Here is a 12,611-nt window from a genome sequence, read left to right on the forward strand (position 1 = left end):
GGCTTGATCTAATAACAACTTACAAATTCATATGTAGATTATAGATCTCTATTTGAGTCCTTCATTATGCTTGGCCTTCATGCATTTCAACTTTGATAGCTTGTTCACCCTTAAAGCATTCATACCATTAAGCCTTCTTTCTTAATATGCCATTGTAGACTCTTCTCTTAGGTCAATTGATGAAGAAAAACCCTTGACTACTTGTCTTTCTTAGGTTCTCACACATGAAAAACTTTTCTTCTTACCAACTATTCCTATAAATAGGAAATTAAGATCTTTTTTCACTCATTCTCCATTATCCAATTTAGGATTAGCATAGATTAGGTAGGATTCAACAAATCTACCCCATTTTCCATATCTCTTCTAGAAAATTCTCCTTGAATCCTCTTTGAATTGACCTCAAAATGCTTTAACTTAAATTTTGTGCCACTAGCTCATCAATCTTATCTTCCACTTGGATCACACAATCCAAGAAAATAAACTTGTCAGCTCATATCCATTGAATTCACAATCTTGCAAATAATGCAGCGGCTCAACATTATCTGATTTTTGATGCTTGACACATACTACATTGTTTAGCATCCTCAAAAAAATTACTTGGCACAAACTAAAGTTTATTAGTGCTCGACATAAACTAAACTTTACCTGACATCCACTATTTTTCTTGACATACACTAGTATAAACTTTTGCTTGGATCCAACTAATTTTTGCTTAGCTTGCATTAACTTTACTTGGCACCTACTATCCACTCGATCAAGCTTGGCAAAAAAACTTTGTTTAACTTGTTCTTCTAAACTTTCCTAGTGTAACCAATCATTGTAACCTTAAGTAGATTATCAATACATCATGTTATCACTATCTTAATTGATTCTTCTACTCCTTTACATAATCATAACTCAACCTTTCCTCTAGGTGCTATTGTTACATCTTTTGATCAAATCCTCTTCATCAATCAAATAAGTGATAGTACTTAAATCATATAAGTAGTCATCTTACTAGAAAATAATAGGTTTGACATTAGAGACAAAACAATGATTAAAACATATTGATCATACTTGTATGTTCTCAATAATCTCCCTCTTTAATAATCTTCTTCAATCTACTATCAATAGATATGACCTCATAAATGTATATTTTTAATTAATTGAATAATTAAACTCAATAAATAAATAAGGACATTATCTTATTAAATTAGATATGTTTAATTCCTTTTCATATTAGCTAAAGAGGTAATTTTAATTAAATTAAATTAAACTTAATTAATAGGGTTAATGTAGCTAATTTGAGTTGATACTTGGGAATTAAGTAAAGAGTTTGATTAATGTAGATTATGATTTTCTACATCTGACACTTAGGTTAAGTAGTGATAATTAGAATTGCCTAGTAAAATAGGACTTAGGAATGATTGAATAGACCATAATTGGTTAATATGGCAATGTACCAATTTTGGGTATTACAAACATAGATCATATTTGAAAGAGAAAGATAAATCTGATGATAAGATTGAATGTAGTCAATCTTCTGCTAAATCCAAAGAAGTTGGACAAAAGAAGGAAATTAAGAAATTAGATGAACCTAAGAAACTGGAATCTCCTAAGGAAACTACATATGAATCTTGAGGTTAGTATTTTCATGTAATGAAATAAGTCATATGAAAAGAGATTGTACAACTAAGTCATTTAATCATGTTACAAACTTTTATTGTCATAACTGTCATGGTATTAGTAATAAAGTAATTGATTGTAAGAAACCTAAATATGATAATGATAGACAAAATAGTAGAATGTTTGGAAAAACTAACCCTACAAATAAAAGAAGATCTAATGAAAGGACATGAAGAGAAAGAAGACCTTATGAAGAAAGAAAACATATCATGTGTTATAAGTGTAACAAATTTGGACACATAGCCCAAAATTTTCAAGCACCTATTGATTAAAAGAATCCTAGAAGAACCCCAGTATGTTAGTTATGAAATAAATTTAAACATACAAAAAAGTACTATAGAATGGATAGAAGAAACAATCGAAGGAACTTTAGAAATGACAAAAGGAATCATGAAAGGAACTTTAGAAATAGAAGAAACAATGGAAGAAATAAACTTCAAAAATGACAGAAGGAATCATGAAAGTAACTTTAGAACTAAAAAAGACAATGATGATAAAAAAAATGTAGTAAGAACTTGATGAGGCATTTGTAAAGGGGTTAAATATTTCTGAGGAAAATTTGGATGATGCTAAGACATGAAAATTGAGGTTAGAAATCAAGTTTGATTCAACTAAGTTGAATTAAGTTTGTTCATAGCACCAAAATTTGAAACTTCATTTAGAGATCACACTATTAGTAGCCAGATCAAGAGAAGATGTATCTTGATGAGTTTTGATTGTAGCTAAGCTTGCTTGCAATTTGGAGCTTATTTAAAGAAGTTAGAAAGGAAATAAGAGTTACTATTATAACAGAGAAAGTTTATTCTATGAAAAATGATGAAATCTATGTTTTTATAGAAAATTTCATGGATAAAAGTTTTCTGGAGAATTTTCATGATGAAAGGAAGCTATGATGAACCTCAAATAGGATTTAAAGATTAGACAGAAGATCTTGAGTAGATACTTGATTTCAGAATGAAATTAATAGCTTTTTTTATGTGGAAAAGTAAGCAATTAATGCAAGATCTATCTAAATAAATAGATTATGAACTTGATTATTTCCACATTGACATAATCTCAAAAGCTTAAGCCCCTTAAGAAAATTTACAAAGTAATTTTGAGAAAAACCCTACTTCAAAAAAGATATCTTATCATTTTTAGCACATAAATTCTTCGATAAAATTCTATTTGGTGTAATCATGGATATGTAAGTAGTTTAGAAAGTTGAGAATGTTGAGATACCCAAATTGAAGGTTGTTCCTATGAAACCCTTAGAGAAAAACCCTAATTTGGCTTTATCAATTACTCTGGGCAACATAGTTTACTAGGAATATGTAGGAAGCTACTTCTTTAGTAAATTTGAAAATATTGGATGAGAATTCATGAACAAAGATATGGAAATTGTTTCCAATCATGATATGACTATTAAGCCTAGATATGAGCATATGAAGGATTTAGACTTAGCCATATATTACTTTTAGCATGAACTTGATACCGAAGAGTGGACTCAAGTCATACTAAGTATAATTCATAATGGAAACATTAAAATGGGAAAAAATGTAGTTGACATCTTTGCCAACCTTATTCATGAGGTTTCTGGTCTTAGAAAATAAGCCAGTGTACCTATCAGTGAGAAATTTGTTAAGAAAAAGGTTGAAAGTTATACAAAGGATTTTATAATGGTAAGGAAATGGTGATCAGCACCATCAGACAACATGATGCAAGATTCTTGAGCATCACCATTGCATATTCTATTTGTGCAAGTTCTAATAGTGATGAGTTGTTATCAAGTTTTATCTATGCAACCTATAAGATTTTCATTGAGAAAGACCAAGTAAATCTAAGTGAGATTCTAAGAGTACAACTCCTTGAGAATTTGGAGAAGATTAAGAGAACTAAGAATGGTGTATTCAAATTCTAGTCTTTGATTAATCATATTTTCTTTCATGCACTTAAGAGATTTCTATTTCTACCAATTACTAATATTATAAATCTTGGACAATGGAAATCTAATTATGAGGACATTTTAGAATAAGATGAAATAGAGATTCAAAATTTCTCCTAAAATTGTTGACAAATTTAAGAATGATATATATGTTTTATGGTGGATATAAATGTAACTTATATTAGAGTAGTAGAACCTTGGGAAACATTTCTTGAGCCCTTAGACTCTAAGTTAAGTGATGACATAGATATTGGTTATATTGATTTAATGTTGAAATCCAAAATAGATCAAGCATCATATAGATTTGGAATGTATGAGGAGATAACTTAGTGAGCTTACCAAGAATCATTAGAGAAAGCATCTCATAAGAAGATTGCAATTATAATGAAAGAAGCACTATATGATGTCGGTATGTTAGAAGAAGAATCACAGATAGTTAGACAAATAATCTCCAAACTAAAGTAAACTAGTGAACAAGGTCTAATGTATGTGACATCTCTATTAGTTGGCCAAGAATTTGGTGTATCCATTGTAGAATCTCCTATAGAACAAAGCATCCCATATGTTTTTGTATCAACTGAGAAACCAAGTGGATCTAAAAGGTAGTCAAAAATATTGAAGTTGCAAGCTACTAGACCAAAGAAAGGAAAGAAGATAATTGAAGACTCCAGTGATGAAGAATAAGAAGAGGAACAAGAATATAAATAGCCAAAGAAGGTTATTGTTTCCAAGTAGCCAATAGGTAAAACAAGGTGTTGAGCTATCATTTTGCATGGTGCTTAATGACAGGAATCCTTTTGAACTCCTCTCTTGAAAAGATAATTTTGGATTAACTCCAAGGTTTTGGGTGATCTTGCAACCTATTGGGATCCACTTAGTAAAAAAAATGTATTTGTTCATAGGAAGGCCTTTTTTGGTTCAAATAATTCAGATAAGATTTTGAATCTGCTTGTTGTTTCAAAATTAACCAACAAAAGAGATAATTTTTTTGGTAATTTTTTTTTTAAATGAGTGTAATCTAACACTACATCTATATGAATTCCTAATTTAACCAAGGGTTAGTAAAGAAAATAATGAAGATAGGGTAACAAGATGTTTAAGCAAATAACATAAAAAGTAAAATCCTAACTGACATAAGCTATAGAAACAACATGTCTATGAGTTAAGCCTTTGAAAAGATTAGCAGGAAACTAATAAAAATAGGAGAAACACTCCCTTAATTCCATTGATGAAATCATCAATGGGAATTTAGTAACTGTAAGATGTTTCACCTTTCATCAAATCGCAAGGCTATAGAAAGTGCGCTCATGCAAGACAAAAAACTATGTAGGAACAATATGGATGATCTCTTCTTGAACTAAGCATGCTAGTAGAAATTGTAGAAATGTAGGAAACACTAGAATTAAAAGATCGCACAATCAAAATAACACATTGAAACTATTGGTTTAATTACATTCCATGAACATACATTCACAAAATATAACACACTTAGGAAAGAATCACTACACTTGAAATGCAAGCACCAATAGCATATATTATTGCATCAAAATAATAGCTTAGAATATATATTACATTCCTAAATTTATAAGAAATATTCTCCTCAATTTGTGCTGAGAGTGAGAGATATCTTTATGCAAACATATGCTTCTAAACTAATAAAACAAATCTATTTATGTACAAACTAACTCTCTGACTAGTACTTAGTAGGACTCCATACATATTTATATCATTAAATTGATGTATGAGCCTTTACATGTCTTAAAACAAAGAAAAAATGATAAAATAAGAAGAATTAATCCATTAGATGATGTAGTAGATTTTGGAAGTGCCAAAAATAGAAGCTCCATCTTCACTAGGTGTTTGTAGGAGTTAAATTTTCATTGGAATGAATTTTTGATGCATGGAAAGCTCTAAATTTAGAATCAACATGTAACTATTGTTGCATCTCTATATTCTTCAAAAAATTCTACCAAACCTCTAAAAAAGGTGCTCCTTAGAAATAGTGCACCTGCACACCTTGGAAGCAGGTTCAAAAAATGCAAAATTTCATGAAGTGTCAAAACTGAAATTCTAGCTTCTAGGTTGTGTTCCCCTTTATACCAGAGCTATGCATTTGTATTTTCTCTTGAATTTCTCAATAATCTCCATGACTTGGGCTACATCTGGAAAATATAAAGCTTCATATTTTTCCTTCACTTTCTGTCTATAATTTCCCACCTTGATGCAAGTCTCTACAAAATCTCCCAATTTCACATCCAAGTCTAGTAATGCTTCTTTAATCCTAAATGATTGTCTAATATCATCATCATTAGAAGATTCTTAAAAATTCTTCCAAAACTATTCAACAACTACTTCTATAGTCATCAATATCTAATCATGCATCACTATAATGTTTCTGTGCCTCCAAAAATTTTGATTGGGTTTGATCCTTGAGCTTATGAATTTCCACATGTAATGTTTCCATTACCTTATTACCATCCAAAATCTACTCTATCCAATCATCAATTTTATCTAACTCTTCTACTACATATACCTCCATTAACATCTTATATCTTTGACCCTTGATTGACTATAGTGCTTTTAGGTCTTTTCCCTAGGTATGTAATTCATCCATTAACCCAAAATCCTGGTTCAAAATGGCCACCAGCTTATCTACATTATCCTACATATGGTGTAGTAGTTTAAGATTTCCTTGTATAATCTACACACCTTTTTCTTTAAAAATTTCTTGCCATTACTAACAAGCCTTCAAAAATGAATCTAACTATACAATCTCCTTATCCATTTTCTTTGGTGCCACATTCAAAGTCTCCTTAGGATTTTTAGGATCTAATGGACCAACTACTTCATTGAGATATCCCTTTAGGATCTCATTCTAATTCCAAAGTGTTATCAATTCTGTATCATCCTAGTCTAAGTTCTTAAACACTTCTTTAATTCAAGTTGTCACCATTAACCTAGTCATGTCTAACATGGGTTCACCATGCATAAACTCCCTAATTTGATAATTTTTTAGAGTCAATTCCTTGATATCTACAAGTAGAGGAGGGATAGTAACATGAGAAAACAAGTCCCAATTCTGATCACTCATCACAAAGGCCAATGTTTGTGCATCTTTTCGAGGTGACTTAGGGTCCCTGATTGCTTCAATCAATTCTCTCATCCCCTCTTCCTCAGTATTATATCACTACCTTTTGTTTCTAAACACCTCTTTCCTTAACCATCTTGGAGTATGTTCCATCAGAGATTTACCTTTTGTGTAGTGTCCCCATTTCAAAGATCAATTTTTATAATAATAAAGTTAATATAAGATAAATAAATCAATAAATATAATTTATAATTATGATTACATTGATAAAGTAAAATAAACAAATATTAAATATATATATGTATATATATATATATATCATTTATTTTTATCCTATATCAAATGGATATGATATTATATCGATTGATAAAACATTAAATAAAAAGAAATAATAATAATAATTAAACAAATAATAATGATGATAAAAATAATTAACTAATAATATCAATTTATATATAAATTAAAATAATGATCATAATAAATTAAATAATTATTTTTAAATCATTATAATATAAAATTAATAAAAATAGTGTAATTAATCCAAAGCATATAATTTACTTATTTATTAAATCATTATATACATTATAAATGAACATACTATACTCCACATTAAGCAGATTGATGTATTCCTTACCCAATGATTAGGTCAATTGATGATTAAGAAGAGACTCATGTTATTTGAATCGTGTCAGATGCTATATTGGTCATCATGGTCAATGGTAGTCAATACCATTGATAAATATGGATTACATATTAATAATGGTAATCGACCATTCATTACAATGGACCATGTATTCAATGGTCACGATAGTTTATGTTTTGATATCTATTATCATTGGGTGGTATTATCATTTAGTTTGAATTAGTCATGATCATGTAAGGGTCATGTCCCTATGTGAGCATGACCTTTCATACTTATATATATTAACCATTGACTGTTGTGGTGAAAGGATCAATGATATGGCAATATAAGTACCTACAGCAATAGTGAAGACAAAGATTATTCTAGCATAGTATAATATATATAGACAAAGCATGTTTACTTCTGGAAACTTATAAAGTTGTTTATATTTCTTGCATTATAATAATTGCAAATTTGGTTAATTGAAGTTGAATTGTTGAGCTAGTATTTCATATTAATCTTTATTTGAAGTTTTGTTTTTCAAGATTTTAATATATTTGAAAAAACCAAACAAACATATAATTTCAAAACACCAAAAAATTATAAAACTTACAAAAAAAAAAGATTTCTCAACATAGTTTTAGAGTGAGCCAACTAGGCTCATTACATTTCGATGACAAATGAGTTATCTCTACTATGCTTTTCCCCTTATCACTTCACTTCAGAGTATTCTCCTTTTGTGAGAGATTGACATCAAGAGTCTTTGTATCCATTGAGTCCATAGTTCACACCTCTATGTCTTGGGAAGTCTATTAAGGTTTCTCACATATTTTCTCTTCTTCTAACACTTCATCAGTGGGCATTTTTTGTGCCTCTTCCTCCTATTCCACTTAGACCCATTCTTCTACATTACTTAGAGGAAGAGGAGTAGTTGAACCTTTATCAACACAAAATGTAGCTTGATTTGGATATAGTGGAGGTACTTTGGGTCCTTGTGGCTGAGATGGAAACTAATTTCAATTATCCTATTGAGGTTGATTAGTTGGAGTATCCCTTATCTTATCTCCTAGTAGTTTAGTTCCAACAGATATAAATACAAAATTTTACAACTGAAAGACATCAACCCCTTCACCCTCCTTCTCATCAATCCACTGTTGCATCTCATCCTTAGAAGTTGTAGACTTAATAAGCTATGTGGGAATGTCTCATGGTGTAATGGTGGAGCTCTAACTCTATGTCCCTAACAAGGTGAGTCCTTTGACTCAAAGGAAGGTTATCTTCTTTGTCTTTATCACCCTCTTCTTCTTCTCCTTCTAGGATAACCTCAGGGACTAATAGAAAATGACTAAATCTTCTAATCACCTTTTGTCTCCTTTTGATCAAATTTTTTTATCTTTCTTCTCTTAGGAATGGATGGGGAAGCTTTTACCTCTTGAGTAGGTGTAGATACTTCTTGTACTTCTATTTCAATCCCTCCTTGCCCTTGATGTAGTGGTGGCACTTGAGGATTATCCTGGGTTTGTGTAGCTTACACATTCTCTAATCCTTATACATTTTCTACACCTTGTTGTGGTGATGCTTGAGTTGGTTCTTCTTTTGGTTCAATTTTTTAGGGAGAAGTTCTCTTCCTCTTTTCTTTACCCTTTTGAGCCCTATAATATCTAATTTCTCAATCAAGTTGGTGAACTATTTCTGACCTCACTGGGGACTTAGCTGTAAAAGTGGGCACTATTACCCTGGCTCCTCTACCTCTTTTTGGGTGGGTTGTAGCATGGAAAACTACCTCTTGAGGAATTGGATCCAATTTGAAAGTTTATTTGATCCAATCCTTGGTCAAATTGATGACGTGCCTAGCCTTGTGATTAATATATGAGTTTTATTCCTTATCAATCTCCGCATTCATAATGGGTTGATAAAAAATCTTGTCTCTATTATACAATGGATCAAGGACATCCTTGGTATCTTGTTGTACTAACTTTAAAGGAACCTTTATCTTCAAAGAACTTCTTTCCAAATAGAGAGTCATCCTACAATAATCCCTTTAAAGGATATCATAGTCATCTATTGCATCTTCATGTTGGAATGTTTTGCTTGCTAAATATTGCACTCTTCCAATGTTATCAAAATAAGGACAATGAGAGTTATATTCATGTAAGGGATATTGATCCCACTTAGACTCAAAAGATGGAATATCCTATCTCTAGACCATACTAAATGGTCTTATAGTAATGGGCCACACCTAGGTTATCTTGTGTTTCTTCATTACTCTATCATATAAATAAAATATTTGTTGAGTGATCTCCAAAATTATAAGCCTATCACTTGGATACCTAGGGAGCTTCTTGGGATTGATAGTCACTCCTACTACTATCAAATAAGTAAATGTCTGAAATTGGATGTAATAGGAACCAACTTCTAAAATATTTGTCACTGCCTCATCTGACATCTTTTTTGCATAATCCCCTTCAATGAACTAGATAATCATGAAAATAAAAGCATCATTCACTATCCTATATTCCTTGTTATGCTCTAAAAAAAAATTCTTCACCAACTAGGCATATACTATATAGGGCCATGCATTTGCATCTTGCATGCTACCCTTTTTGAATAGTCCTTGATAATCTATTACCCTTGCTACTAATAGGTACACCAAATAGGAGGTCATATAGATTTTATAGTTTTTCTTGATTGTCGCCAACTGCTCATCCAAGTTGTCACTAAAAATTGAAGCCCAATAAATTGGCAAGTTCATTATTTTGATAGTCTCACTGAAATGCACCATCCATATGTTCAGGTGTCCCAATGTCCGTAACCCCATGAATCTACTCAAGAGTAGTAAAGAATATCTAATATCTTCATATAGGCATTTTTCATATCCACTTTGCCAACTTTACACCCCAGAGGAGTCTTCTCAATGATGAATGAGGACTAGATGATTTTAGACACTTCCTCTACATGTTCCTTGTACCATCTTTCTGCCTGGTGATAGGTTAATCTAATAAACCAATATGCTCTGAGGAAATGAAATACCTTCTCTAGAGTTGGAGATCTAGTATGATCTCTCTAGTTATACTCTTTATGACCCTTTCCTTAGAGACATAGTTTTCCACCAGTGCCATGATCAACTCCAATGATTTTACCAATACTGGGTGTGATGTTGCATTAACTAGTCCTAATTAGATAAGAGCATATATCAATGCGGAGCTCTCTGTAGGTTTGTTGCACAACACTAGGAATGTGTTCCAATCAGTATGGCCAAGTTTAGTGTCTTGGATCTTTGAATACTCATCTTGGAAACATGACTTTGCTAGAACACCTTGAAACTTGAAAATTACTTGTTTTGGGACCATCTTTGTAGCAAGGGAGGATGATGAAGAAGCCATTGAATCTACACAAAATCAAGATCCATCAGTTTTTAGACAAATAAAAATCAAAAGATAAACCCTAATAATGATAAAAATACAACCTAGAAGCCTCAACCGTCAAATACTATTAAAACATCTAAAAAACCACTAAAAACCCTCTAAAAGTCAAAAAAGAGTGCACCTGTCACACCTCAGAGGTGCACTAGGTGTGCTTTACCTATACACCAACTCTAGGAAGGGTGTACATCGAGGGCACCTCATAGGATGTGCTATATATGCACCCTTACTACTCAAGAAGGGGGTTTAATTCTATGCAAAGGTGCATAGTTGTACACCTATCCCTAAGGACATGTTAGTTTTAAGTTCTTAAATGTCTTTTTTTTGTTTGTTTTTTTTCTTTTAGTATTTTTTAAAAAGTTTTTAAAACAAGGTGTGTAGATAGCACACCTTGTAGGATTTTTTATTGGGGGCAAAGGGGAGACCAAGTGCAGTAGCACACCTGAGGAGTTGAATAGTTGTGGGTGACAAAGACTTGGAGCAAAAATAAGGTAAGGAGGAAGGGGGAGGGTCCTAGGTATTATAGATCTATGACTTAGCGCACCTCTTAGAGGTGCATAGCTGTGCTCCTACAAATTTCCAAGAGGGAAATGCATTCCTCATTGTCTTGGCACACTAGCACACTTGGTGAGGTGTGCTAGGTTTGCATTTTTACTTGCAAAAATGACTTTCTCCCTTAGATGATGGTTTTCAAAATCTAGGTTTTTAGGCTGGGACCTAGATTAGGAAAAGAACCAAAAGCATAACCCTTAAAAAAGAATTTAGACACTAGACTTGGGATCCATAAAGCTAAAAAATAAAGTAGGGGTCACCATTTCTTGGAAAAATGGAGTGTGCATTGTGAAACCACAACACAAGGCAACTCTGGGAAAAAAAGATAGAGAAGATTAACAAAGCCATTGTTAATGAAGGGAACTTTGTGTAGATGAATAATTTCTTTGATTTGTACAATGACATTGAGAAAGAACATATTGATATCTCTACTATGAGATATATGATTCTTAATAACTTGAAACTTGAAGACATTAAAGGTTTTTCAATCACAAAGTCTATGATAAACTTATAGAAAAGAAGGCATCAATTTGGGAAGAAGAAATGGAACTTCAAAAATTGATGATAAGAACTATGTGCAAGACTGAAGATGAAGAATAATTAAACAAAATGATTGGAAATCTAGCACCCTATCTACAAAACAAAATGAGGCCAATTCTATTTATGGGTGGTGATAAGAATCTAATAAGAAGTGAAATTGTTGCAGTTATCAATAAAATGATGATTAAGGTAGAGGGAACTCCTACCACAATAAAGAAAACTTTGGAAGTATTATTAAGTGGTGATACTATGAAAATCGATCAAACAAGTGTTACACTAAACATTGATGATAATCCTTTTGTAAATTATGATCAACATAGCCCCATTCTAAAGATATTCAGGATTAGTTGAGATTGATTGAAGAAGAGAAAAGGAAGTTAGAAGAAGAAAAGAAGAATAGTGAAGAAGCCAAGCTGAAATTTCTTGAAGAGGAAAAGAAGTAGAAAGAAGAAGAAAGGAGGAGAGAAGAATAAAAAGAGAATAATTTGGAAGAAGAAAAGAAATAAAAAGAAGGAAAAGAAAGAGAGGAGAAGGAAGAAGAAGAGATAAATTTAAAGAAGGTAGTAGAGAAGAAACAAGAGGAAGATGAGGTGAAAGCATCTACCTCATCCACTCCTACATATCTTCCTAACCTTATAGGTGATGATGAAGATTAGTCTAATTTGATCTCATCCTTGACAAAATTGATTGAAAAGAACATAAAAGTCAAGAGTCTATAGAGAGCATTAATGGACATGACTGACAAATTGCACAACTATTGGAAATTTGATTGAAAAGCTCATTGTTGAAGATCAAAGA

The sequence above is a fragment of the Cupressus sempervirens genome, chromosome 5 (assembly GCF_028749045.1).
Source record: "Cupressus sempervirens isolate cs-2001-9-10 chromosome 5, ASM2874904v1, whole genome shotgun sequence".
In the NCBI taxonomy this organism is placed as follows: domain Eukaryota; kingdom Viridiplantae; phylum Streptophyta; class Pinopsida; order Cupressales; family Cupressaceae; genus Cupressus; species Cupressus sempervirens.